This window comes from Betta splendens, chromosome 13 (assembly GCF_900634795.4).
Source record: "Betta splendens chromosome 13, fBetSpl5.4, whole genome shotgun sequence".
Classification (NCBI taxonomy): domain Eukaryota; kingdom Metazoa; phylum Chordata; class Actinopteri; order Anabantiformes; family Osphronemidae; genus Betta; species Betta splendens.
The window spans coordinates 3878188-3883524 of record NC_040893.2 but is presented as its reverse complement, the minus strand read 5'-3'; the positions used below and the strand labels follow the sequence as shown (position 1 = coordinate 3883524).

At 40.7% G+C, this 5337-nt stretch overlaps 1 long non-coding RNA gene across 1 annotated transcript; it reads left to right on the top strand.

Annotated features, from left to right (window-relative positions):
* Positions 1-1425: 1425 nt before the first annotated feature.
* LOC129604972 (uncharacterized) lies at positions 1426-4014 on the top strand. The gene is made up of 3 exons (XR_008696384.1): positions 1426-1566; positions 3117-3209; positions 3736-4014. It is a non-coding gene; the product is annotated as an uncharacterized LOC129604972 (long non-coding RNA).
* The last annotated feature ends 1323 nt before the right edge of the window (positions 4015-5337 follow it).

The following is a 5337-nucleotide window of genomic DNA, read 5'->3' as shown; positions in this document are numbered from 1 at the left end:
CCATTTGATGCACTGCACTCTCAAAAGTGAAAATAAATAAATAAATAAATGGACTCAAAGGACAAACTGCTGAAAAGTTATTACTATGTTTGACAAGGGGAACCTGTCCTACCAACATCCCTCTATAAAGGAGCAGCAATATTGAGACGTGGGCCTTGCCATGTCTCAACTGCGGGGATGGTATGGATAAAAAACAAACTACTATACAGCTTATGCATTTACAAATTATTCTAAAAAAATGTTGTTCCCAATGCATCACTTGCTCTAAATATAACCCCTAAAGGAATTATTCGACAAACAAGAAGAACATTCCCTATAGCAGAATATCCATTTCATTATTTGCATATTGGATTTTTGTGAATTAACTAGCTGTCAATGTAAAAAGTAGTGTTTGACAATTATTAACCTTTTTTTCCAAATGGATAGATCCACTAGCTGTAGCAAAACTCTAGTATGATATAATACGATTTGGGATACTAGATCGAATTTGTAGTGAAAACGGACCACACAGATTTTTCCTACCTGCTGCTATCAGACTATATAACGAGAACTGTTAACTTCCTATTGCTACATTAACTCACCTACTGCATCAGTGATTTATGTAATAATTTCCTCTGTGCAACATTTGTGCAAATCAGTACAATATTTAAATTTATACAACCCTTCCAATTCCTTCCATATGTCAAAGGTGTTAAAACATCATAAGAAATGTTTTTCTGAAAATGCTTTTCAAGATGTGCCTTGCCCACAGGAGGGACCACTTCAGGTTGGTGACTGGGTGTTCACCAGAGTCATAAAGCGCAAGAACTGGACCTCACCTCGATGGGAGGCCCACATAGAGTGACGCTGACAACACCTACAGCCTGCAAAGTCGAAGGCATCTCCCGGTGGATACACAACACACACTGCAAAAAGACAACAGGTACAGGCAACCGAGTAGTATTGTCCGTGAGAAAAAACCCAACCGAGGGAGGGGAAAAGTCTGCCTACAAAGGGGGTCAGCAGCATTTAGAGCACTGGTCGTCTCAACGGCAGCGAAGAAACCAGCGGTACCTTCTCTCACTTAGGGGGACATTCTCATAAGGAGATACTATGAGGGGACACTGTCCAGCCACGGGAGTTGTACTAACTGCCCTTGTACTGTTGATTGATGCTAGGCCACTCCCTGACCTCATCGAGGATGAGGAGAGACCTCCTGACCAGTATCACACTAATTTGTGGTATTGTTAAATGAAGACAGAGCACTCTTAACTTTACTGGTTCAGTGTGTCACTTATTATGATGGTCCTGATTTCATGGGGACCCTCCCACAGTCTGATATCAACTATGTTTGTAGGCACACAATCTATGGGCATCTTCCACCCAATTGGGTGGAGGTTGCTGTGCCCCTGTTTATGTTTCAGATGACTCCTACGTGATGACACCACAGCAGCCGACTTCCAAGGGATGGCTACGGAAGCGAGAGATTGACCTCAAGGAAAGTGATCGGATCTGGGGATCAGACGTTCCCATAGACAAAAAGCTCTGGACTACAGGCCAGAAAGTGGCACTATCCCTATTTCCAAGGTTAGCGGTAGGAACAAACATGCTAAGAGCTGAAACCATAAATTACTGAATGACTCAACAGGCACTCCGTGACCTACAGCACATATCGAATGTGCAGGCGGCTGACGTAATGAAGGACAAATCCTGGTTGGTTTAGGTCTGGCACATGGACTGACATTATGATGAAGATTTTTGGACCGAATTCCCTGTTTGAGGGCCATGATCATCAGGCTGGTGAATCAAGGCCTTCTCAGGGTGTGCGCAGTCATGCACTCTCAACAAATACACTATACACCTTTAAAGCTTGATAACTGTAAAGTGAACCTCCACGATGTCGACGGAAATGGACGCTAAGCTGTAAATATTGTGCTTCTGTGCTTTTGACCCTACCTCAGATGTTCTAACATTTATTCCATGTTTTATGATGACTGCACTCAAAATCAAAAGACGTTGTGCTGTTCTGATGTATGCATTATTGTTTAATGAATGTTTCAATGTTAAACAGGAGGGAAATGTTGGAAAAATACTGCATTTAATCATTGAAACATATTTTGCTGAAGCCTTGTTAGCTGTGCTATAGCCTTGAAGTTTTCTCCCTTCTGCTCTGCAAGAAATAGGGAGTACCAGTGTGTAGCATCCTTATCTGATGAGCCCAATGCTTGCTTTGTGCAGAGAATATTTCCTACGTACTGTGTGACGATGCACCTCCCAGAATGCAATACATATTATGAGCTGAATCCCTGTCTTCTCTTCAGTGAGAGGAAGTTGCCTTTGCTGTAAACTGCTCACTCCTTGCAAGTAAAATCCTGAAGAAGGTCTCAACTGATTGTGTCTGCTTTATTTAAGATTTACAAAGGGAACTAACAATTTCCCTAACAAACCATCGTTTCAAAATTGGTGGCCTGGATATGTCTGCATTCGCGCTGACCAATCACAGAACCAGCTTCAACCCCCAACCCCCCCCCCCGGACAAACATGGACCCCTAAATGTATCTGAAACATTTCGTTTCAGTCACTCCAGTCACAGACAAAAGAAGAAGTCACTCAATGCGCAGTCTACCATAGGAAGTGGCGCTAATGCACCTTTCAGTTGGTTGCCACCCGCCATTTAAAAGACAAAAGAAGAAGTTGGCTGCTTCCCCAAACGGAAGTACATGCTTGATACTTATTTGATGTATGTACTCCAGAAGTTTAATTGCTAGAACGGTTGAATCTAATAGCTACAGCGACAGAGAGAGACAGTGTTGCAAGGTGCTGACACGCAATTTGGATGAGTCCAAGCCTCTCCAGCATTTGTCCGGTTCGAATTGTGTGATATATGGTACTGAGGTCATTTACTCAGCTCACATTATAGCTGCTAGCGCGTTAGCGGTTAGTGTTAGCGGCTAGCGCTAGTAAGTTGTGAGAGTCAACTGTGTTTCTAATTACCACCGAGCCTGTCGTGTGTATGCTGTAGCCCGAGTAGACCCGTGGATTTGGGTTATTGCAAGTTCTATCTAAGTCTAACATGTGTGTTTTTGCTTATCTAGTCAGCTACTTGAGCTGTAAACGTGACTTTTTTTTTTATACAGGCTGACGCATGCCAGGTACCGAAACGCGAGGAGGTTGCTTCTCAAACTGACACGCGGCTACCTTGTAGAAGAGTGCTCACCTCAGGAGCAAAGGTATGTACATTTAACAGCCGTATAATCCTTTTTTGGCCAATATGCAGTTTTGTTTGAGATTATTTTGCATTTCACATTTCAGTAGTTGTGGTATTCATAATCTGATCTATATTATTGCCTATGTATTTACTCTGTATGCAGTTGGTCAACTTATTTTGATATTTTAGTCTGTTGACGGGTAATTTGTAACTCTAGTGTTATGGTGCAGATTATGTGGAAAATGTGATGGAGACCATCTTCAATAAAGTCTTGCTGGACTCAGGTTGTTCTATGGAGGACCTTGTAAACATCTCTGTCCCACCGGCCCTCTGAGCAGAATTTGAGCAACCTGACAGAAAGGAGGTCATTAATGTCATGCTAAGATTTAACAAACCAGTACTATAAAATAAGTTGAAAATGTGTTTGCTCCACACACCATTAAAACTGATCTAACTACTGTACCTCTATTTATTGTTTAGATCTGTAAAGGTTGTGAGATACATAGGAAATACTGGTAATTTCATTAATCTGCTATTCTATTCTTTAGACCTTCTAGAGTGGTGTCAAGGAAAACAGCTGCATCCTCCATCTGTACAGCAGCTGCAGTGCTTCCGATGTCTTTTAACACGTGAAGACAAAAAAGATCCTCACATCCCCCCAGCCAACTGCCCATGACTGTACCTGTTCCACTCCAGAAACTATGCTTTCAACATAACTATGAATCCTACCCGTTCATTTTGTGGTCTGCAAATTGAACTGTGACGGTAACTTATCCAGCATTATAGTGCTGGTGCATTGGTTAAAAATAAAGTTGGCTTTGACTATTGCTGTTTCACTGAACTATTTTTGTATGTATATACCTAATGAGGGAAAACAGACAAATGTTTTATAATATTTCAGCTTTTATTGAGGTATTGCCAAAAAAACAATAATTTAGGTATTTCACAGGTGGTCTAAGTCTAACAACAAACACTGCCCTGATCCAGACCAGGGAAGGTGGGATGACTTGGACTCTTCGCCCTAGAAGTCCCCAGCACCAGCTGACAAGACTTCTAGGCTAAATACCTGCAACGACTTGAGATACACACAGACATAGTACTGAAAAAAAACAATAACTACATTTCTATTAGTTATATATTAGCACTTGATATATCATACACCTTACTAAAAGCAATTAAAAAATATTAGGTCAATATATATTTAGAAACAAAACTATGTTTGTAAACCAGAGTTCCCAGGTACATTATGATTAATCTGTAAATAGTAAAATGCTCTAAAGTTTTTTATGAATTTCTGAGATACTGATTTATTCCATGCATGTGTTATTGTCTGATATACTGTATATTAAATGTGTTCTGTAATTAATACACATTCAATCATATTGGCTCCAGTCCTGGATCATCAACCATACATGACAGTAGGTTTGGCAACTGGTTCAGGCGTCTTGAGGTAAGCTTTATTGAGATTTTTTTTTATTAATAAAAATAATAAACACATGCAATATCTTGAAAGCAATAGTTGCTGTCACACCATCCCTCTGTAGGCATTCACTGTTGGCACTTAATTACAGACAAATACGGCAAAATATAAGCTGCAGCTGAAGATCCCATTATAGAAAAATTATTTTCACACAGGAGCAGAACGAGAAATAAAAAAACATGTAAAAATTAGTTTATATTAGTTTATCAAGCTATGCTCCTGAACAAGCTGTAGTCGTGTTATGAATATTCTGTTGTATTAATTCAGGCTGCTAATTTGCAACCATTAGTATTAGCGTTAGCAGCTAATCAAGTTGCGTATTATATAAATCAAATTAAATTAAATGTGAATCTGCCAGTTAGACGTACCTTGCGCCAGTTGAAGTGTAACCACTTCAACAGCTTCCCATTCGACTTCAGAGTCAGATTTTGGATCAAACGTATGGTTGAACTCCACTATGAGGAAGAGGTAGCCAGTTTCGCTGTTATGGTGGATTCTGTGACCGTGACTTTTGATCCCAGCGGCGAATCACAGCTATGCGCTTCCTCAAAGGGGTGTGGCGATCAGTTTAGCTTCCGACACACTCCGAAAATAGAGCGTTGTGGACGAGAGCTTAAAACACACATTTTCAGACGGGTCGTGTGGGCGATCTACAGCGCTTTTTGGCATG